The sequence below is a fragment of the Sceloporus undulatus genome, chromosome 4 (genome assembly GCF_019175285.1).
Source record: "Sceloporus undulatus isolate JIND9_A2432 ecotype Alabama chromosome 4, SceUnd_v1.1, whole genome shotgun sequence".
In the NCBI taxonomy this organism is placed as follows: domain Eukaryota; kingdom Metazoa; phylum Chordata; class Lepidosauria; order Squamata; family Phrynosomatidae; genus Sceloporus; species Sceloporus undulatus.
Window position 1 is genome coordinate 216,203,946 of NC_056525.1, and position 24,625 is coordinate 216,228,570.

A 24,625-nucleotide genomic window follows, 5' to 3' on the forward strand; every position below is an offset into this window, starting at 1 on the left:
GGTATGGGGAGAGGCGGTCCTCCAAGTACCCTGGGCCCAAGCCATTTAGGGCTTTATAGGTTATAACCAACACCCTGTATTGTGCCCGGAAGCGAATAGGCAGCCAATGTAGATCTTTCAAGACAGGTGTTATGTGGCTGGTCCTGGAGGATCCAGTGACCAGTCTTGCTGCCATGTTCTGAACCAGTTGTAGCTTCCGAGTATGGTTTACAGAAATCCAACCAAGAGGTCACCAGGCATGTACCACCGTTTCAAGGTCCCCCCCGGCTCAGGTAGGGTCGCAGCTGGGCGTATTCAGCCGAAGCTGATAACAGATCGCATCCACCTGAGATGTAAGGTGGAGCGACGAGTCCAGAAGCACCCCCAGACTGCAAACGGAGTCCTTCAAGGGGAGCGTGACCCTGTTCAGGACAGGTGGACAAATATCCTTCCCCGGGCCCGGGGAACCTATCACGAGCACTTCCATTTTCTCTGGATTCAAACAATGGTTCTCTAACGTCTACAGTATATTATTCCTCAATAATTTTTGCCATCCTGACTGCACTTTGATTTTGATTGACCACATGCATCCTGGTTTTCATCTGTCAAATGTTGAAGGGCATATAGTCCTTTTGAAATAATGTACTTTGTTTTATGTAAAGTGTGGGTTAGCTTTTTACTTGTGTTCCCTGCCCTGCAATCCTCCTTCCTTCTTTTTGCCTCCTCTTTTTAGTATTCCTAATAATTAAAAAGTTCCCTTTTAGAATTAAAGCTTGTTTTGAACTGATAAACAGAATGCACATCATAATTAGGATAGCTTTTTCATCTCTAATATGCTTCATAAAAATAATAGAAGAATTAGATAGAATTTCACTGTAGTGATTTGTTTCATTCCCATGATCTGGTGAAGTACAGATAAAATAAAACATGGGCTTAAATGAAATTACCTGTATTTGTCCCAACTAGGGTAGAGCCCTTGAATCAATGGGATTCATGTGGGTGTAGACTCACTACTCAGCAATTGATAGAATGAGTCTTCTCTAGTTGAGAACCATCGCATGAACTTTAAAACCAGCTCAAGCCTCCTGGACTGCAGCCAGGACACGGGATGGAGGCAGGGATTATCACATACTAAATTGCCGCCTAATCACTGGCCGCTATCAGCCCGGGTTTCAGCTGCACTCCACCAGGACTTTTTAGAAACCAGAAAGCTTCTGACTTCAAAAAGTGCTGGCGGAGCACGGCTGGGACCAAGCTTGGATCTGGGCTGATGGCGGCCGGCGATTAGGTGGTGATTTAGCATGCGATAATCCCCACCTCCATCCTGCATCTGGGCTGCAGCCCAGGAGGCTTGAACTGGTTTTAAAGTTCTTGTGATAAGCTCCTAACAGGATACCAGCCATGGATAGGCAGAATGTATCCTAAAATACCTATCTTTGAGTTCTGCATCTAGCAGTCTGGATGCTCTGAAACATGCAGATAAGATAAAACACAAAGAAATTGACATAGGGAATCATTTATTATTGGCTTGGTCAATAAAGTGGTTTCTAAGAGCTTAATTCCTCACAGAGATACCTCAACATGTCATAGCATCACACTTAGGAGGATGGCCATGCCATTTGCCCTATTTAACTGAAGACTATTCTTTTGGAAAGGCAAAGAGGATATTCCTTTATTTTGAAGGTATATGTTATTTTATTTTATTTTATTTTATTTTATTTAAAAAGGCTTTTTCTAGACCGAAAACAACCCACTCCCAAAACACAGCAAAATTGCCCCTATATCTCCTTGAGGACATTCAAGGGCATTTGGGGGCATCCCTGAAATTTAAATCAGTTTGTTAAGGGTGCAACAGGGTAAAGCAGCCCTCTGAGGTTTTTTGTGGGTTGCTTAACCACCAATAACTACTCATCCCTGTTGTGTTTGAAAGCATGTACAGCCAAAGTTGAGTTTAAAGATGAAGAACAATAAGAAAGGAGAGCAGATGCCTTGAAGTTGCCCATGCATAGTTGATAATAATAATAATAATAATAATAATAATAATAATAATAATAATAATATTTATATTTCCCGCTTCTCCCTTCAGATCGAGTTAGCACCTGGACAATGAACTTAGCAAGAATACAGACCATTTGGTTACTGTTGTGTTCACTATGGTCAGGATTATTGTATTTCACTTTAAATTACAGTAATTATTTCTAAATTTTCATCTTCACATATTTGTTGTTGTTGTTGTTGTTGTTGTTGTGTGCCTTCAAGTCATTTATGACATGGAAACCCTAAGGTGAACCTATCATGAAATTTTCTCAGCAAATTTCTTCAAAGGAGGATTGCCACTGCCATTCTCTGAAGCGGAAAGAGTGTGACTTGCCCAAGGTCACCCAGTGGGTTTCATGGCTCAGTGGGGATTCGAACCCTGGTCTTCAGAGTTGTAGTCCAATTCTCAAACCACCACACCACACTGCCTGTACCTATTAATTAGATTAATTATCATATGTAAATGTTGCACAACTCTGTATCTTTTTCCTGTGACAATGGCTAAGAGGCCACCCTATCTGTGAGGATGAGGTAGTTCCTTGTGGATAACTGCGCCCCTCTCAGCAGATGATACTTTTGGTTGTATCTGTGCACAGTGATTGGTAAGTGATCAGAGCATGAAGCTGTTCCAGAATTTGATGGGTGCTAGAAATGGAAGTAGCAATGCACCTTTGCAGAACAGAGGTACAGAAACAATCAATCAATCATTTATTTACGATATTAGACCAAATATAAAATAATGTGCATAAAAACATAAAAGCATGTACAAATACAATTAAATATAGCCGAAATTCATGAAACACTAAATACAAAGGTCTAACAGTTTCTGTCTAAATGCCTACAATTAAGAGCTGAGAAAGGTAAAATGTTAATAAAATAATAAACTGTTTATTTATAGCCCGCTTTTCCTGGCAGATCAAAGCAGGTTACAACAAGGGTACTACACAATGTACAATTTACAAACAGTATCCATATAAAAATCACAACAATACATCAAATTATTAAAAACAGGGTAAAACATTACAAGATTAAAACCACAACAATAACTAGCTTAAAGTGCTGGTGCAACGGGGAGAGAGCAGATATCATAGCGTCTGGGGGAAAGCCTGTTGGAAGAGGAAGGTTTTCAGCTTCTTCCTGAACAGGTCAAGGGAGGTAACTGAGCAGAGCTTACCGGGAAGAGAGTTCCAAAGCTGCGGGGCCAAGATAGAAAACGCCCTCTGTGCAGTCACGGAATATCTCGAGTCAGGAACCCTCAGCAGTTAAAATTTCATAGCTAAGACATTAGTTTGTATGTTAAAATTTCCCCTAAATTTTGTCTAAGAGTAGTAATAGCACAGGCACAGAACCTAGCAACCTTCTCTGTAATTTGAGCATTTGTAATCTGACTCCCCAAGGCTGGACAGAGATAAAATCTTTCTGTTCTCCCTGGAAATCTCTGTAAAATTGGTGCAATTAGTCTAAAATGAATAGCTTGGTAAAATGGACAGTACAATAAAACATGATCAATTGACAATTTCTAGGTTTAAACGTGGACAGGTACACTTGTCAATTTTTTTTTAATATTTGAAGTAGAGAATATCATTCTGTGACCCTGGTATGTTCCCTCTTGGTCTTGCCTGCCCCATTGCTGACTAACCTATAGACTGACAGCAATTCCACAGTGCAGAGATAGAGCAGTTTGACTCTACTTTAACTGACATGGCTCCATCCTGTGGAATTCTGGGATTTGTAGTTTAGTGAGATGTGCAGCTTCATAGAATCATAGAGTTGGAAGAGATCGCAAGGGCCATCCAGTCCAACCCCCTGCCATGCAGGAAATCGAAATCAAAGCATCCCCGACAGATGGCCATCCAGCCTCTGTTTAAAGACCTCTAAGGAAGGAGACTCCACTACACTCCAAAGGAGTGTGTTCCACTGTCGAACATCCCCTACTGTCAGGAAGTTCTTCCTAATGTTGAGGTGGAATCTCTTTTCCTGTAGCTTGCATCCATTACTTGGTCTATCAGAACGCTCTGGTGGCTCACCAAACTACAGATTCCAGGATTCTGCAGGATAGAGTAATGGTAGTTAAAGTGGTGTCAAACTCCTTTATTTCTGCATTGTGGATGCTCCGTGAGACTCTCAGGTTTGACTTTACTTCTTCTCACACATTTCTCCCTTCATAGTCAATAGTAGCAAACCCTTTCTATCCATTCTCTTCCAAATCTGTAGCTTTGTATACTGTATATATATATATAAAACAAAAAGCACTCTGTTATGTAAATATCATCTATTGTTGATAATACCAAAGCTTCCATATAGACTAGCAGGAGAACTCCAGACTCTTTTCTTCCTCCTGAATTCATCAGAGAAGTTACATTTGAAGTTATAACAAGTGTGATTTTTTTTTTTGTCACATGAAAGAATGCTTTACTGTACTATAGCTATTCTTCTTTCAAAAGAATTCAAAAGACTGGGCAAGTTAGTCCAATTATTAATGTTTTACCATTCCTGCAAAGTTAAAATTTGCAGCCGCCAATACAAAGTCATTTGCAAAGCAGAACAAGAAATGAAGTTTTTGGGTTCCTTTCACCACCCAAAGCTATTCCATTAACCAGTGTTTGTTCACCAGTGATTGTTAACCAGTGATTGTTGAGTCAGGTGATTTCATCAATGCTGACATGAGGAAAATTTATAATATACAATATACTTCAAGCCTCCTCAGAATATTTCTAATTAAACATAGTAGCAACTATTCAATTTCTGTAGCCAGAATGTGACAATCACCCGATAGCAGTGCATTTGATAGGCTAACATTTATTGAAAGAACTATTTATATTGAGTATTGTGGTTCTGCCACATCCTAAAATTGATCCAAATAGTTAGCAGACATTTGAAATCTTTCATGCTTGACAGATCGATTTATGATTCATACCTATCTCTATTCTCATGATATTACATGAGAATGAAATATATCTATATGCATTCTCATGATATTTCAACCTTTCTATACAAAAGCATCTATGTGATTGTGACAAGCCATCTCATTTCTTGTGAATGAAACTATGGAGCTTATTGCATCGCTTATTAAAGTGTCTTACCTCTCCTGGCTTAAATTTTAAATCAGGCAGCATTTTGATATTATCGCAAGGATTTTGCCACCGAATCTGCTGCCTGGGTACATCTTGGGTCCATCTCTGCTCCCAAGAACACTCAGTGTGCCTCTTTTTGAAACCAGAAGTTTTCCTTCTTAAGTAAATGGCCACTGAAGTGCTCCTGTGAGTGGGGATGGACCCAGGATGGACCTGGGCAGCAGATTCAGGGACAAATTCCTTGTGGTAATATCAGGATGCTGCCTGATTTATAATTTAAGCTGGGAGAGGTTTGTCACTTTAATAAAAAATGCGATAATCTCCTATAGAACCCATGATGCAGTGCATCTGCCAAAATCTGGACATAGCTCCACACGAGCAGTTCTTTGTTCCCCTATCATCTATCAAGACCCAGGAGGGGTACCTTCTAGGGATGGAAATAATATTCAAAAAGTATTATAAAGCTGGTGAAGAAACATGTTTTGCAAGTTTTGATAAATCCTGATAAGAAGAATTCTGGGCCAAGGAGAAACTACACAGTCTGGGACATATTGTGCCCAAAATTCACACATGGGTTTTTTGCAGGGTTTTTCTTTTTTCTTTTTTTGGCCATGTGGCTGTGTTCTGGAAGAATTCATTCCTGATGTTTCACCTGCATCTGTGGCTGGCATCTTCAGAGAATGGTGGCATGGAGGTGTGTGGGGTATGCTCTGTGACCCTTGATTGAGAGGAAGGTCTGTTGGAGACCTCAGGGTGAAAGGATATGTGAGGAGGATTAGTGTCTATTTAATAAGTGATCCATTGTCTGCTGGGAAACCTCCTGACCCTGGGTGATGTTCATTTGCATGTGCTGAGTCTTGACACCAAAATCAAGACTCAGCTCATGCAAATGAACTATGGATGCCAGCCATGAAAGCCTTCGACTTTCACATCACACATGGTTGTTTTGCACTGAAAACAACATTTTTCTGTGCAGAAAACAGCATTTTCTGGATGGATAATAATATTTCAAAATGGAACTATTACTTCCTGCACAGATAATATAGTTTTCTGTGAAGAAGAAAAGTTATAATTAGGGGTCTGTTCTGCTTAAAATTTGCACATGGTTGATTTTCACAGAAAACAGCATTTTCTGCACAAGAAACAGCATTTCTTGCATGGAAGTTAACATATAAATTCACAAATTTTAATTCCTGTACAGAAAGTGCTGTTCTCTGCACAGAACATGCATTCTCTATGCAAATCCACAATGTACACATTTTATGCAAAACAAATCCCCAATTACATTTTTTTCCCTTAATAGTTCTGCATTGAAATATTGTCTCCCACACAGAAAATACTGGTTTCTGTGCAAAACAACAGCATGTGATTCTTGCTCAAAATAAGTCCTGAACTTCAAATAGCTTTCAAAATGGTATGATTTTCAAAGACTTTCTCACAGCTGAAATTACTGATTAGTACTTTCAAGAGGAAACTTAATGCAGAAATAATGCAGTTTGAGAGCGCTTTATGCTATGGAATCTGGGGATTTGTAGTTTGTTCCGGCACCAGATTCTGAGTAAACACTACTAGGACTTCCCAGTTACAAGATGTGTTTGATAGTTGAACAGAGTCTTTTCAAAACTTGCAACAGAGTCTGACAGAGAAGGCTAAATATCTCACAAAACTACAAATCCCAGAATTCTATAGCATTGAGCCATGACAATTAAAGTGGGGTCAAACTGCATTATTTTTGCAGTGCAGATCAGACCTTAGTGAAGAATTACATCCCTAGTTCCTCTGCAGTTATTTGTTTGTGGGGAAGTGAGGAAGTCAGGAGGTAATTTAGACCAGGGAGAAGCAGCTGGTGGCAGCTCAGTTGAGGGGGGGGGAACTGTACTCTCAAATGGGGTGCACCAACATTTTCCTTTTTCCAGGAATTTAGAGCAGCCAGATTTTTATAGTCCAAATTGCTTCTCCCTTTCTATCCCCATTGGTAAGCAACATCAGCAGAACACTCCTCCCCCAGGATTTGACAGTTACCAGGCAGTGGGAGAGCTTTGGTTGGAGTACAAACACAATAGTTCTCTGTGCCTTGTCCAACATGGGACTTATATGTATGTAAGTCACTAACAGAATGCTGGGAAATATCTACAACTTCTAGTTAATGAGAAACATTGTCATGTTTAAATTGACTGTTATTTGTTGCTGTCATGAGCCTTCCAGTCATTTCCAACTTATAGTGACCCTAAGACAGTAAAACTATCATGGGATTCTCTGGGCAAAACTTGTTCAGAGGAGGTTTGCCATTGCTTCCCCCTGAGGCTGAGAGCATGTGACTTACCCAAGGTCACCTAGTGGGTTTACAAGGCTGAACTGGGAACCGAACCCTGATCTTCAGAGTTGTAGTCCAACACTCAAGCCACTTTGCCATGCTGGCTCGCTACAATAACCTAGTAAAGTTCAATTTCGCAGATATTTTCTTCTGTAGAAATCCACTGCCTAAGATTAATAAATGGAACTACAATTTCCCCAAAACATTCTGATATGGTAGAATCCTCTGAGGTACCTACCATACATATTTCTTGAATTGTTGAAGTAGCTGTCACAGGCCCACAAACCTAAGTTTCCTTGAGATGTTATATGGATGTGGCTGTTAAAAGAATTGACATGAGCTTGATAGTAAGTGTTTCCCATAATAAAACTGTATGATAAGTAGATTTTAAAGCACTTTAACAACCATATTTTAAAAGCTTTTTCTTTTTGCAAAGGTAGCATAACTCCTGTTTACTTTTATGACCAATAAAGTTTTTCCCCAGGTTTATTGGTTTTACGGCATTGACAATAGCTAACTTGAGACTTTAGACTGAGTGTATCCTTGTGACGTTCAATGGAACAAATATCCCATAGTTTGCAGATAAGAATCATTGAAGGATCAGTTTCTGTACGACACAGTTGTTTCAGAATTCACCTTGGGTGTAATTTCCCCTTAGACAAGATCTTAAAACAGCTTGCCTCCCTTGATATTATACTAAAAAGATATAGAAGAGAACTTTGGCCCCTCTTTTTTATGTATATTTATTGATTTTTATACATCAGATGAACAGAATGCATGGACGTAAACACTGTGCCATATATTGGCTATATTAGTTAAATTGGATAGATAACATGTAGCATTTTTCATTAAGCATTCTGAGCCAGATAAACAGTTCGGATAAACAAGGGTTACTAATTTTCCCTTAACAGGTGCTCTGTGGACTTCGATATATGCTCAACAAACAGACAAGTAACAGATAATGCCTTTTCTCAACATGGTAATGCAGACAGTGCTGGGGATGGGATGCACTGCTGGTTAAGCAGCTATATTAAAAAGGTGCACAGTTTATAGAACTATAGAACTGCCAGAATGTTTCCATGCTGATAAGTCCAATTTAGGAATGTGTGTGCTTGAAGAAATAACCCAACAGAAAAGAGTTGAAAAATTGGGAGGAAATTGCCACTGACTGAATTTTCATAGAATCATAGAATCTTAGAGTTGGAAGTGACCACAAAGGCTATTTACTCCAACCCTCTGCCATGCAGGAAAACATAACTAAAAAACCTCTGAAAGATGCCCTTTTCAGTTTATTTACTTCAGAATTTGATAATTTGTTTCTATTATGCTTTTAGATACAATGCTTCTGTTAGTTTTATTTTACATACTGCAATGTCATGGTTGTGAAAAGACTTCCATGAATAATGCTGTGGGCATGTTGTTGTTGTTTTGTTGTTGCTGTTATTGTGTGCCTTCATGCCATTCACAACTTATTACAATCCTAACGTTTGGTATCATAAGGTTGTTTTGGCAAGATTTGTTCAGAGTGGGTTTGCCTTCCTCTGAGGAAGAAATCATTTGACTTGCCCAAAGTCATCCAGTGGGTTTCCATGGCTGACTGGGGACTTGAACCCTACACCACACTGGCTCTCACTGTAGGCACACTCTTGTTTGTGATGTTGCATTGCTGCTGTAGTTGGTTTCTAACATAGGCCTCTTATGCAGGGGTGGGGAAATCATGCATTTCGCAGGCAACATGCAATCCACCCAAGGCCAGTCCTCCCGGGGCGTTGCTCATGCCAATTTTTTGTGTTGTGATAGAAGGTGAATTAATATTCTTTGAAGCCTCCAAAAGTAGCGATTCATTTTTATACAAGTAAATCCTTGACTATTTATCTTAATATGAAAGGATGGATAATTGGTGCCCCCACCCCCAAACCACTGCAGCATTCTTCCTAAAGTCAAATGACCTGAAGCACTGCACATGGCACAGGAGTTATTCTGTGGGAGAAGAACACATGGACCAAGATCTTGCATCATCGACCATCTTTTTTTGCATGCGCACACATGCACACATACATACACACACTTTTTTCCTACTCATTTTTTTCCTCCTCATAATAATTCATGCACAATACTTTGGAACATCAAATACCAGGAGAAAACTGTGCAAAAGTTTCACTGTTCTATTATTCCTCCCAGCAGGGGTTCCCAATTGTTAGGAAATTAATTTTGCTACCTGCGGATAAAAAATTGTGAATATTATTTTGATTCCTATTGTGACTCCCTCCACACACCTTTTAAAATTATCTATAAATGGGTTTGCAAACAGTTCCAAATTTATTTTTTCCCATGGTGTATATGTGTGAGGGGTTAGGTAGTGTGACCCCTAGTCAAGGCTCCTGGTGGCTGCAGAAGGAGAATCATAGAGTTGGATGGGACCACAAGACTCATCTAATCCATGAAGAAATTGAAGCACGCCTATGTTTGAAAACCTCTGAAGAAGAAGAATTCACCACACTCTGAGGCAGTCTGTTCCACTGTCAAACAATTAAGTTGAGAAGATTTTCTTAATGTTTAGTCGCAATATCTTTTCTTGTAATTTGAGTCCATTGAGTCATGCTCTAGCAGAAATCAAATTCACTCTACTTCCTACCTGACATCTGGGTACAGTATTTAAATATGGCTATCATCACCTCACCTCTTAATCTTCTCTTCCCCAAACTAAATTTTTCCAGCTCCTTACTTCCTTTCTCCTGGGGTTTGGTTTCCAGACTATTTCCTAAGTTGGCCATCCTCTTATGGACATGTTCCCACTTGGCCAATAGCCAACAGCAAGTTCATTAATTTTTATTTAGTTGCATTTCTTAATTTACCAGGGTTTGAGGAGGATGTCTTGGCACTTAAAGGCTGTTTGCTATGATTTCATATTACTTTGCCTTCTGTTTATGCCACAGTCTTAATGCCTTCACATGCAAAGAGCTGATTGCTGCAGTTTTAAAGCTTTACTTTCACAACTTGGTTTGCCAGTAATGAAAAAAGCTGAGAAAGTGGAACTTAGTGCAGCCAGCTACATGGCATTGCTATGGAAACACTTCATATGTGCGTCCTCATATTCAAAGTAGGATGAAGGGAAAGAGCTGTTTGTTCACAGGAATATCAGTTTCTTCAGGAGCTTCCACCAATCCTACTCTGTGAAACAAGTAAAAATATGTATATCATATCAAACCCAATTTCAGTCTCTTAAATCTTTCTTAAATGGTCATCACATAAAGACAGAGGGGGCTCTCTCTTGAGGTGTTCTTTGCACAATCTGGTCTCATAGCAATTATAATGGCAAGAAAAGAAAAGGCATGTACAGGGGGGGGGAGAGCACTCTTGCTTGATATTCAGTTCATTAGAACTCATTGAAGAATAAAAAGGGACATGATTAAACCCACAGTTAAAGACTTTATAAAGTACCAGAGATTTCAGTGAAGAAATGAAGCATGTACCTTTGAAATGAATTTGCATTGAAATTGCTTAGCCTTGAGTAGAAATAAGGTCTAGGTATGCTTCTGTAGTATAAATAAAATGAATACATATAGATCAAGCCTGAAAGGAGTTGGCATGTTTAAGATATGAATGAAATCCAGTCCCTCAGTGATCCCCCCCCAATGGATCCTGTCATCAAACATGCCTCATACAGTTGCCATGTTCCCGTCATTCCACATAGTTTTTGCGTAATTGCTGACTAATGGACTGCATTCTGTGTAGCATGGAACTTGTCTCCCAAACTGCAGTGTATTTTGTATATTAGAAATTGCAAGCAACCTAGACAGATCACGTTCTGCTTCAGTAAAGGATTTTCTCAATGACAGAATACATTCATTAGGAAAGTGTAAAAACAAAAGATAGGAAGCCAATTCTGTGAAAGGATTCATGGCAGAATGGGCATAGATGTCAAGGTAAGCTCTGTCAGCAGAGCTTGGCAGAGTTGTTGTTTTCTACCTATATTTCTCAGAATCTCTCACCCACCCGAGATTGTGGTGATTGGAGTACTGTGGGAGCTTTAGTTTAAAAAAGGAAGTTTTTCAAATTCTCAAAACAATTACATTTGTATCCAGTAAAAAAAACCTTTTATTAAAGTTTGAGATGAATAGAAATGTTTTTCATAATTGCCTCAAAAAAAAATTGGTTAATAAACACCTTAATTTCTGATTGTTCATAATTTATAGTTTTCCCGTTCTTTCCTCTTTTCTGAGAGAAAAATTGCTCAACACATGTTCAGCAGTTAGTGTGAATTATTCAGTGCATGCCACAACCAAGCTCAGGTTTTTAAATGACATTAGAAACCAGAAAAGCTTCACTTGTCTTTGATTTCATTACATAACTCCCCACGAGTGTGTAGAACAGAACTTTGCTGGACATTTTAAATGCTAGCAGAAGATATATGTAACACTGAAATTTGTTATGGACCATGAAACTCTTCAAACTCTGAACAGTCAAACCATGAATGTTACTTTGGGCCTTAATCTGGCATAGTGTTGTGTCCAAATTTCCCATTTTCCAAGGCTTGAGTTGTGTACAGCAATTGCCATGTTTAGCCTAGAATAGACAAAATGTAAACAAATAAGGTGCATTTGTCAGCAGATAATTAAATGTCAAACTTCTCAATTCCAGCAAATGCAGCTGAGTCTAATGTGACTGATTTCCATAAATGAACAAAACGCTGAAGAATCAAACACTTGTGCTAATGTGTTTATGTCAAAGTTATATAAGCATCCAGTGTAGCCATAAGTTTCACTAATGAATTAAAACTTCTGTAGGAGACCAGGAAAAAAGCAAATACATATGGACACAAATCTTTCTTCCCTGAATCAATTTCTTGCAGTTAATCGACATATTTAAAATTAGAGATCACCTTCAAACATTTAAGTACATCAGTAATAGTTTAAGAACATGTATTGTTATGGATGGATTGGGTAACTAGTTAACCTGTTTATACTAAAGGATACTAATGCCTAGGCAAAGCCACAAAAATCTACTCATCTTTCAAGTATAGAAGAAGAATCTACCAGTCATATGTCTGCATTCATTGACTGATTCACTTGCAGCATATTATACCTTTTTTTCCCTGAAAAGTTACAAAGGCAATGTATGAAAAATGAGATAACTCAATCACAGTATAAAAAAATGGAAAAAACTATCAAAATATTAAAATTACATTACAATGACATGGAGATCTGCATATTGGTATCTAATTCTTGAATGAGCAATGCACACAAGCATCAGAGTTTGAAAACATTACTCTTTTGGACTACAGTTCCCCAAATTTCCCAGCCAGCAAATGGGCTGCAGTCCACAAAAGCTTAACTGAAATAAAAATTGGTAATTTTTAATAACTGTCACTCTTTGCTTTTGGGTTTTACCTAGTTGTTCAAGGTGGAAACTGGTACAGATGTTTATGGAATCCAAAACAAAATTCTCAAACCAAGGAGAAAATGACTTGTCCCCCTGACTATTCCCATGTGTCAGGGTGGGGAATACATTTTGGGTCCAAGGCCAGATCCTAACCTATTAAATCCTTCATGGGCCTGTTGATGCCAGCAGGCATGGCCACATCATCTGATGTCACAGATTTCCTGGTCACAACATACTGACAGAAGCTTCAAACTAGTACCAGCTTTGCTCGTCATTTTCTTCATATAGGAGGTATTTGAGGAGCAAAGTTGTGCTCATACCAAAGTGAACATTATGGGGACATTCCTGCATTGCATGTGGGTCAGGGAGGCTTTGCCAGCTCTGCACCCCTGACCCAATTGGGGAGAATGTACTGCATACAAATTTCCCAGGTACTATCTCTGATCTGAGAAGATCAGAAACAATAATACACATTCCTCATGCACCACTAACTTTCTCAGTCGAAGGAGTGAAAAACAAAAGAAAAACGCACTGTAATCACCACTCTCTGATCAGAGATAACAGCGGGTTCCTCCCTCCTTTCTCTATTCCTGACTGAGAGATAGGGGCTGAATTTTAGGGGAGTAGACAGATGGAGGCTGCTGATGGGTTGAATTCAACTTGCAAAGCTGGAGGCTCTCCTTGTCTGCCATACACCCTTAGGATGTTAGCCCTCCCCTCCCACTTCCAGAGACTCTAAAGGGAATGTTGCAACTTATAAAATGAATGATAGCGATTGCTTGTATAGAAATGAGGATATACCATTGGACAAGTCTCATCAGGAAAGGAATTATTAGACATCATTGTTCTTCTGCCACTGGAACTGAGAAAGCTAGTTAGGTATCAATGAACTTTCTTAGAATCATAGAGCTAAAAGGGATCCCAAGGACCAGCTAGTCCAACTCCCACCAGTGAAGGAATCGTGTGAAAGAATTCTGAGAGATGGCCATCTAACCTCTGTTTTGAAAATTTCAGTGAAGGAGAGTACACCTCCATTCCAAGTCTATCACAAGTTTCCAAAAGAGTCTATTCCACTATCAAACAGATCTTTAACTGGGAAGTGTTTACTCAGAATTTCTTTTCCTGTAATTCGAACCAACTGATTCAGTTCTTACCCTCTCTACAGCAACAGAATATAACATTGCTCCATCTTTCACAGAACAACCTTTCAGTGAATAGAAAATGGCTATTGTATCACCCCTTTCTCTTCTCCAAGGTAAACATTCCCAATTCCCTCAACTGTTGCTCACAGGGTTTGGCTTTATCATGTAGTCGCCCTCTTAATTTTTTCTGTCAATTTATAAAGCATTGGGCTGGACACCTCACATCTACCTGTAGTATGAGAAATACAAGAGTTGGGCTTGTTTCAATCATTGTTGTGAAAGCACTAATAGAACAAGTAGCCCAACTAGTATGTGCAATACCTAGCCCAATAAAATCAGAATGAGTTCTCTAAAAACTGGTGTAATAGCTTCTCAGAAAGCTAGTACAATAAATTGGAAGCTGTTTCATAAAATAACAAGAACAATATTTTGTATAATAACTACTGGAGCAGCTTGTTTTGTTTAATACATTCCCATAAGGTCAAAGACAGAGATTCTACAGGAGGTAGAAGCTTGGCACTATTGGAACAACAGCACTAGATAACAACCTATGGTTATCTTGCACAATCTGAGATCCTACATCAGGTTGCATAGTAAAATCTCTACATGTGGAGTTACTCAAGATTGTGTTACACAAACCTTGTGCTGAATAGCAACATTCCACATCCTAAACCACACTGAAATGTGCATAGAATTCAGAGACATAGGAGATTTTCAGACCAGCGCTTAAGCACTGGTAAAACGCAGCTAAAACATTTAGGAAGTGCGAGTGTGTGAAAGCCTGACACACTTCCTAAACATCAGGGAATCATCGGCTCCCTTCCAGCATCACTGAATCATTCAGGAAGAGGCAATTTCCTATGAATGGAAACTGCATTCATAGGAAATTGCCTCTTCCCGAACGATTCAGGGACGCTGGAGGGGAGATGACAATCCATTGACATTTAGGAAGTGCATCAGGCTTTCACACACATGCGCTTCCTAAATGTTTTAACTGCATTTTACCAGCACTTAAGCGCTGGTCTGAAAATCTTGATAGCCATGTGAGTATGGAATATCTGTATGCAAGGGATCTTGTAGCATCTTTGAGACTAACTGTGTGAAAAATGTTGTAGCATAAGCTTTCGTAGACCTAGGTCTACCTTCTTAGATGCATGGAGTGAAGTGTGCATGTACAACTCTGCTTCCACAGCTATTGAAATCAATAACGATGTTCTGCACCAGACAAAAATGTTCAACTACCTCTATATGGGAGCTTAAACATGTATAAGACATTAAGAGGATCCCAACTGTGATTTTATTAACTTGGGTACATTTGACATGCAAAGTGTCAGAAAGTCTCTTGGCTTATGTTGACAGATCATATGATCAGGGAAGGGAAGAAATGGAGAGCAATAACATTACATAGCACCATTCTTAGTATAGTTTAACATGCAAACCCTTCAGAATGGAAATAGTGACTATCTGTCCCATATTCTTACTTATTTTCCAAGGCTTCTTTAATTAGATATTGTTCATGGTACTTAAGCTTTGATACACAAGTCACTGATCATTAAGAGATAATTAATGCCAACTGTTTTAATTAGGAAAATATTTATTTAGGTTAGGTAGTTGTTGCTGCAACAATTTATATTCAGCAGTCAACTGTAGTTCTGATTAGGAGTGAATTTCAATGTAAGCCTTGCTGCCTGCTTTGAAAAACTGTTGAGAAATGGTCATTTATAACAATCAGGTCAAAACAGCAGGTCTAACATTACAACCAGTGACTGCATTACTAGTTTTGCAAGTTCTCATGTGAGGTCATTGAGGGAAGAAAGATGAACTAAGTACTACTTTAGGTGAGCTATTCAGTGTTTGCATTAAATGTTGAGGTTATCAGTTAGTGTTTCTGGATAAGGTTAATTGGGTCACTCTGGCAAGAATCCAGGCATCCTTATCTTTCCTCAAAAGACATAATAAGATTTTAGATATTATAGTTCCTTTTATCTGTGTCATAAGCCTTAGTTTTACAGTAGTTGGTTTGTTAGGAGGTGGAAGCCAAAGGAGGGTAGCAACACTTCTGGAGCAAAAAGCAATCAATTAACCACTCTGATTATGTATGAAAGTTTCATTGTAAGAACAAACTCACCAGGTAGTCCTGGAAATCAATTGTAATTGGACACATGTCCCTGAGTTAGACACATATGTCCAGTTCAGCTACATAATCCTTGGGTTGACTGGCAACATTCCACAACTGAATTTAAGTGTGCATTCTGTTGTGGAATGTTGATAGTCACAAGCACTGTTAAGCTTATCTCACAGCACTTGCAGGAATGGGAATGGAACGGAACAGAATGGAACGGGGGTAGAATGAGTGTTACTGCATGGGAGAACACCACCAATGCCGTCAGGAGTCCCCAAGCCATTCCCCAGCCATTCCATGGCAGTCAGGAACGGTTAGAGAATGGCTTGGGGACTCCTGGTGGCATCGGTGGCATTCTCTCATACGGTAACACCCATTCTACCCCCCTTCCATGCCATTCCATTCTGTTCCATTCCTGTTCCTGCAAGTGCTGTGTGATAAGCTTATGTGTCTCTGTATATGATTGGCTTATTATCCATATTGTTTTTGTTATGTGCTTACCGGTCAATTTTGACTTGGAGTGATGCTCTCATAGAGTTTTCTTGGCCAGACTGATTGAGAAGAAGTTCACCATTTTTGTCATCCTTTAAGGCTGAGAGAGTGTGACTTCCCCAAAATCACTTGGTAGGTTTCATTATCTGAGCAGGGATTTGAACCCTGGTCTCCCAACTTTCTGGTCCAACACTATACCATGCTGGCTTTAATTTTTGCATAGCACTTCCCATAGCAAAAACCATGGGCAAGTTCATACGGCAATAGTGCAGTCCTGAGATTGTTTACTCAAAAGATAAGTTTCACTATTTTCAGTGGAATTTGCCTCCAGGTTTGCTGCTTTAAGACTGCTGCTGCATGATTTAGTTTTGCTCTCTGTCTAGAAGGAGTGGCTCTTCATTGGGGCAATGAGGGATGGCAATGTTGTGAAGTGGTTGGGGGCTGAACTCGCATTTCAATTCTCATCTCAAAAGGAGCCATCTAGGATGAATAGAAATTAGAAGAAGAAATGAGACAGAGTAGGACCTTTCTTCCTTTTGTAGAAATGTTTATTTACAGGCAGTTGTTTTTGCACGGGAGAGGATTCCAGAACCAAATACTCTGCTCCTTGCCTATAACCCAGATGTTTGAGTCCACTCTACCATCTCAGGATCCCTATACTTTCATTCTGTTCCATGAATAGACACAGCCTCTGATAGTTTGTTGTCATTAACTGAAGTCATATGAGCTTTGATTTATGGTGATACCATGAATGAGAGATCTTCAAGTCACCCTACAATCCACAGCCCTGCTCAGGTCTTGCATCCTCAGAGCCCTGGCTTCCCTAATTGAGTCTATCCATCTGAAATGTGGTCTTATTGTCGTTTCTAATGGGTCATGTATTTTCATGATATGGCCAAAGTACAACAGTCTGATAGTGGCACTTCCATAAATAACAGCATTTGGAAATACTACTTTTTTGGATTACAGCTCCAAGAATCCCCCAGCCAGCATAGCCCTTAACTAATGCTGTCTGATGGATTCTGACAACTGCAGTCCAAATAGCAGATTATCCAAATTCTGCATAAAATTTCTGTATTCCATAGGCACCTCTACTGTCACATGGAGGTTAATCTTCTCCTTTGAAGAGTCAAAGGGAGGAAGGAAAGTTGCATTCTTAGCATTTAGGCAGTAAGACATATTATTAGCCAGAGAAGTCTCTCTAAATGATGCCCCTGGTTTAGGCCGCTTCAGGCTCCAGCAGTTGCCAAAGGTGTAAAGACACACAGGGAAGAACTGAATTTCAAGTTGTAGTTAATGATCTAACTAGTGAAACAGAAATGCAAGAGAGAGAAAAAACCAACCATCATCCTCCCCTCCCCCTCCAGCCCAGAGATTGTTTTGACAGACAAGCAGTGTCCTACTTACTATCCTTATTCTTGTTTATAACTCCCACAGAAAACTATTTTATATTTGGCTATAACATTTACTCTTATTTTATGTAAGGTTATGGGTACTGTATATTTTTGTTGTTGCCTCAGGTCTGGGGTAGTTCTACAATTCACAAGGCAGGATGGAACCTTAAGAACATCTCATCTATATTCCTTCTCTTCCACAGCAACTACAAAGTTGCCATATACCAAATTTGACTGGCAGGAGCTATCCAGAGTTTTGGATGGGATTCTTTCTTGGCCCTACTGGGAAATGCCAGGGATTGCACAGCTGCTTTTACATGCAAACCATCGGCTCTGACTGAGCTATGTTTGTTGCTCTGTACTCTGTAGTCATTTCTCACTTATGGCAACCCTAAGGCAAACCTATGTGCCAGTGTGGCGTAATGCTTTGAGTACTCTGTAGTCATTTCTCACTTATGGCAACCCTAAGGCAAACCTATGTGCCAATGTGGCGTAATGCTTTGAGTATTAGACTGTGACTCTGGAGACTAGGGTTTGATTCCCAGCTCAGCCATAAAACCCACTGGACAAGACACACACTCTCAGCCTCAGAGGAAGGCAATGACAAACCTCTGAACATAGTTTTTTGTGGGTTTTTCGGGCTATGTGGCCATGTTCTAGAAGAGTTTATTCCTGACGTTTTGCCAGCATCTGTGGCTGGCATCTTCAGAGAATGCTTGCCTGAAGATGCCGGCCACAGATGCTGGCGAAATGTCAGGAAGAAACTCTTCTAGAACATAGTCACATAGCCCAAAAAACCCACAAAAAACTATGGATGCCGGCCGTGAAAGCCTTCGACTCCTCTGAACAAACCTTACCAAGAAAACCCTATGAAAGGTTCGCCATAGGGTCACCATAAGTCAGAGACGACTTGAAGGCACACAACAAGAACAAACAAGGAAGACAAACTAAATATGTCTCCTCCTTTAAATCAGGAGTAGACATGACATGACCAGTGGGACCATTTTCCAGAGAGAATGAGTGCAGCATCTCTATGACTAGAACTAAAATGGAACTAGCATCGCTGAGCCCATTTTCTAAATTCTACAGCAGCTGCCTTGTTTCTTTTCCTTTGGACAATTTCAAATTGTGATGAAGGTTAGCTTTCACTTTTCAATTTAGGAAAGCTCTTGGGGCATGCATTCACTGGAATGGGATGGGCCAGTACAAAGTTAGTGAGGTCAGATATAATTCTTAGCAATTTAGACATTTTTCTCACCAAGTAAACAAAGCATGGATCAATTTTATTGTGTGGTTATTCTGGAATAAATCCCAGTGCAACAGTTTTCCAGGATACAAACCATAGCTCCTTGTAAGACACAATAAAATGTCCAAGTAAGTATCCATGCATGGTTGATATCTGTATAACATGCATTCAAATGCTGAAACATGTCACAAGGTCCTCTAATAAGACTAATTTTATTGCTTTTCTTGATAGAGTTACAAGCTTGGCAAATCAGGGGAATGCTATGGATGTAGTATATCTTGATATCAATAATGCATGCTGGCAAAATATGGGCTACACATTACTGTTGTTAGCTGCATTTGTAACTGGTCGATGGACTGAACCCAAAGAGTACTCATCAATTATCCTTCTTCATTGTGGAGTGGAGCAAGCACACTTTTGACCTGGCCCAGTCTTGCTCAATAGCTACATAAATAATTTGAATGATGGAAGAGAGGGCATGCTTATCAAATTGCAGGTGATAACAATTTAGAAGGGGTAGCTGATACTCCAGGACAAGATCAGGTTTCAGCATTGAAGACTGGCGTCAAAACTAACAAATTATAGCAATGTAAAGATAAGGTACTACATTTAGGCAGGCAAAATGAAATGCATAGGATGGGTGACAACTGGTTTGATGACAGTAAACATGAAAAAGTTCTAGGGGTCTTAGTAGACTATAATCTAAATATGAGTCTACAATGTGATGTAGTTGGTCAAAATGCCAATACAATTCTAGGCTACATCAACAGGACGTCAATAGTGTCCAGATCGAGGGAAGTAACAGTTCCTTGTTTTATTCTGCTTGTACTCTCAATCGATTCTGCTTTGGTCAGACCTCACCTGAAATCCTTTGTCCAGTTCAAGAAATATATTGACTGAAATATGTCCAGAAGAAGGTCACCAAGATGTTCAAAGTTTTGGAAACTCACCCCTATAAAGAATGACATAGGGAAATGGATATGTTTAGTTTGAAGAAGAGAAGAATGACAGGTGAAATATTAGCCTTATTTAAATACTTGAAGGGATTTTATGTAGAAGATGGAGTGAACTTGTTTTCTGATGTTGCAGAAGCTAAAACATGAATCAATGGGTTCAAATTACAAGAGATTTCACCTAATCATTAGGAGGAGTCTCTTGACTGTAAAAGCTATTCAGTGTTAGAATAGTCTCTTTTTGAGGGTGGTCGACTCACCTTCTTTGGAAGTTTTAAAACAGAGGTTATATTGCCATCTTTTGGGGGTTCTTTAGCTGTATATGCCCGCACTGCAAGAGACTGGATTAGATGACCTTTTCAGTTCCTTCCAACTCTGTGATTCTATCATTCTATGAATAGCAAAAAAATGGGCATTTGTCTTTCCAGTGCTGGTCACCTAAAGGACCAGGAAAATCCATTTCTATTTACCAAAAATTAAATTTTCAAGATTCAGGCAAATAGTTTAAGATTCTGAATACCTGCATTGTTCAAAGATCACTCCAAAATGAGTATATAGAGAGATCTTGTAGCACCTTTTAGCCTAAGTGAAAGAAAAAAGTTGGCAACATGAGCTTTCATAGCTGTATGTCTACTTCCTCAGATGCATTTAAGTAGACTGAAGTTTATGAAAGCTCATGCTGCCAATTTTCTTTCAGTGAGTCTTAAAGGTGCTACAAGATCTATCTGCATAGTGATTTTATAGACTCACACGGCTATATCTTTGAATTCCACTACAAAATGAGATTAATTTGATTGCACTCTGCCTAATGTTCTAGCCCTAAGAACCAGAAAATGCAAAAAGCTCTGGAAAAGCATCTGTCTCTTAATCTAAACTTAACAAAATGCAATTCAAATTCACCTCTGAAAAATATAAGACTAGGAAAGTCAGGAAAAAAGAGGATTACAATATCTCAGATATTTAATGGAAAAGGGTAAGCCTGTATCAACTGATAGAACTTCCATGCAATTATAGGGTCAGCAAAAAGTCTCACCTACAGAAATAGTAGTGATTAAGTTTAATGGCCATACAGTAGAACCAAGTTGTAATGAAAATTTCATTCACTATTATTTGATCATGAAATCTTGCAGCAACCCAATAGTATAAAAGGCCCAGAGTCAGTAGATATGTTCAGAATTCAGAAATAATGAATTAAAAGTAAAGTGTTATGTGCAACTAATTAATTTTAGGAAGCAAATGGGAATAATGAAATTATGTTTCAAAAGGGCATACAAGAGTGAACTTACTTTATTCAGGTAATGAGTAACGATTTTCTACCTGCTTTCAAACATTACTTGTAAAAGGCATTTTAGTGGTTTTTTGACAGGAATTTTACACATTTTATGTGATTCTCTTGTCAATTCTAAGGTTCCCCCCCCCCCAAAGTAAATCAAAGTTACTAAAAATTGCTTTGAGCAGCACAACAATCAATATATAGTTACACTTTCATCCTGGTAACTAGTTTCTAACAACTTTCCAAGTTCTAGGTGTGCTGATAATAAGGAGTGGTAACTGACAGTCTTAAAGTGGTATTGGAGACTGACATGGGATAACTGTACCAATTATAGGTTGAAAAGCAACATAGGGCAAAGTTTGCCCATAGGATAGTTATCCTAATACATAGGAACATTTGACACCTGTAAATTTATATCACATTAATAAAACCTTCATCCCACTCTTATTCACATGTGGTGGCCCTGCCCCCTCTATAGCATCCATTTTTAATGATATATTTCCTACTTTTTTTGGCAACACAAAGGTAGCCAACCTATAGGTTTACCATGGTACAACTGTGGGCTGGGAATCTTCTGGACCTGCCTTGTACCCAAGGATCAGTAGGAATTATAAGCACAGATAATAGAATCATAGAGTTTGAACAGACCACCAGGACCATGCAGTTCAAACCTCTGCCTTGCAGGAATACACAATTAAAGCATTCCCAACAGATGACCATCCAGCTTCTGTTTAAAAAAAAAAAACCCAAAGAAGGAGACTCTGTATTCCACTGTTGAACAGCTCTTAGCATCAGGAATTTCTCCTTAATGTTTAGGTAGAATCTCATAAGTTCCTGTCCTGTTTTTGGTCACTTGATTTGTGCAAAATCATGCCCTGGGGTCTTAGCAAGACAAAATAATTACTTTTCTAGTTTTCTATAGATCAGTATCAAGGAGAAGAATGTATACATTTGTTGTTGCTGCCACTGGCTTTTAAGATAACATTCCATGGTGAAATGTGCCTTAATGGAGAATTAAATTGTGAAAGGGTGAATGCCACAATTTGTTTATAGTTTGCCTGTAAAATACTGTAATCTTTGCCATAGCTATCAATTCAGTGTTAGCTAAAACAGTGATGTTCTCAGCATAAATCAGTGGGGGGAAGTATAGAAGAAGAGGAGTTCTTTGTTATTTATGGCTGATTTTAGTGGCAGAATATTGAGAAGCCCAATTCCTGTTTATAAAAGATAAGTTCCTGAACACTTTTAATCTTTACAAGCTAAAGCTGACTTCCATCTCACCTTCTACTCAGAAACTTGCCCACTTTGCTACTGAGAAAGTCTTCAAAGTTTCATGTTAAGGAAACTGATGTAGTTGCATTTTACTTCCCATCCTGCTCTGTCTTTCCACTAATGCCACCGGATGCAGTATTTACAATTAGTCTAAAGGTATTGCATGGATAGGGTGACACTCAAAGGTTACATTAAAAGACATCTCAGGTATAAGGTAATGCAGGAAGGGGAGCTAAAGGCATTATGTTCAGAGGGCAGTGTAACATATTAGCCATGGTGGCCAATGTTCACTGCTATCTGGTTTCTTTTAAAAGTAAATTATATATTCCCTTCTTATTTTTTTAATCATCCAGTAATTTTGCTCTGATAAGGAGCAGAAGGAGAATGCTGGCTTGCTCTTCATATATGATTTGGGTTTTTTTTACTATCTGGTTTAGGGAGATGTACTTAGGATTAATTCTGAGCATATTTTCACACAGCTGCAAAATGACCTCGTTTCATCTCACCATGGGATAGTTCTGAGATAGGTATCATGTTGCACTTGTTCACTAAACAGGGCCAGCCCTACTGTTGGGCAGAATAAGGTCCTTGCCTCACACAGAGGATTTCCAGTATCACGAAACATCAGTCAGTGGTTAGTAATTTTATTGGTTTGGGTTTTTTTTACTATCTGGTTTAGGAGAGTACTTAGAAGATTGTTTGGCTCATATGCCAAAAGAACCTACCTGCCTTTGGGTACTTTGCATATTGAGAGTGGGATTAGACAAGGGCATCTGTTAATGCTCCACTGTGGTGAAACAAGACTCATTTTGTCCACTGTAAAGAGCTGTAATAAGAATTCAATTGGCCATTCTGCTAAAGCAAAGAGGGTAATCTCACCCATGGCCAAATGCAGAATGCCAGGTCTCCTGGAGTCTTGCCTACATCTCTACTACTCAGGCCACCCTAGGGAAGCAGGGAAGCAAGGAGATTCTTCTTAACACAAACTTTCCGTTAAGAGGAAAAAGAAGAAATCTCCCTGCTTTCTTTGCAACGATTGAAGAACGCTACAGGGAGCTCCATTTCCATGATGATTAATGAGCGCTCCCAGCCTTCAGACAGAGAGGTTTATTTTCCCTTTTAGCAACTTTTGGAGAACGATTTTCCAGTAATGCAGGCAAGTGTGAAAATCTTCCATATCAAAAGGATGGGATCATGTATACCACCCTATGTTAGACTGAAGGTGTTGCTACCAGTAATTTAGCCTTAAGAGAGGCATTTCAACATTCTTTTAGAATGAAGGGGGAAAGCAAAACAAACCAGAGCTGAAAAACTCTGGAACAATGGTAATATGGTGAAGGGGCATGGATTTCAGGAGAACTAGATTGGACCATCTTGGGACTCTCAGGAGGGCCAGATTCAGCCCCAGGCTGAATTTCTCTGACCTGATTGCCAAATATAGAAGTTTATCGCATGCATGTTAATTCAGCTTACCTCTGTCTGTTTTAAAATTTAATTTGGGCAGCATCCTGATGTTATCAGATGGTTTTTACCACCAAAGTTGCTGCACAAATACAGCCCAGGTCCGTCCCTACTTCTAGAGCCACTCCGGTAGCCATTTTCTTAACTTGGAAAACTCTCGGATCCAAAAAGAGCCACGAGGAGCAGCTCTGGAAGCAGGGATGAACCTGGGCTGTATTCGGGTGGCAAATTCAGCAGTAAAAACCATCTGATAACATCAGGCTGCCACACGAATTAAATTTTAAACCGGACGGAGGTAAGCTGAATTAACATGCATGCGATAAACTCTGTAGTATGAAAGCCCTTTAAAGTTGTTGTTTTGCTGTGTCCCTTGCACTGCACCAAGCCAAGTTGATCAACAGAACCAAGTGCTCCATTTTGTGTTCATTGATTTTGCATACCACAAAACTGTCCACCAAGATAACATATCTAGGACTAATTTCTT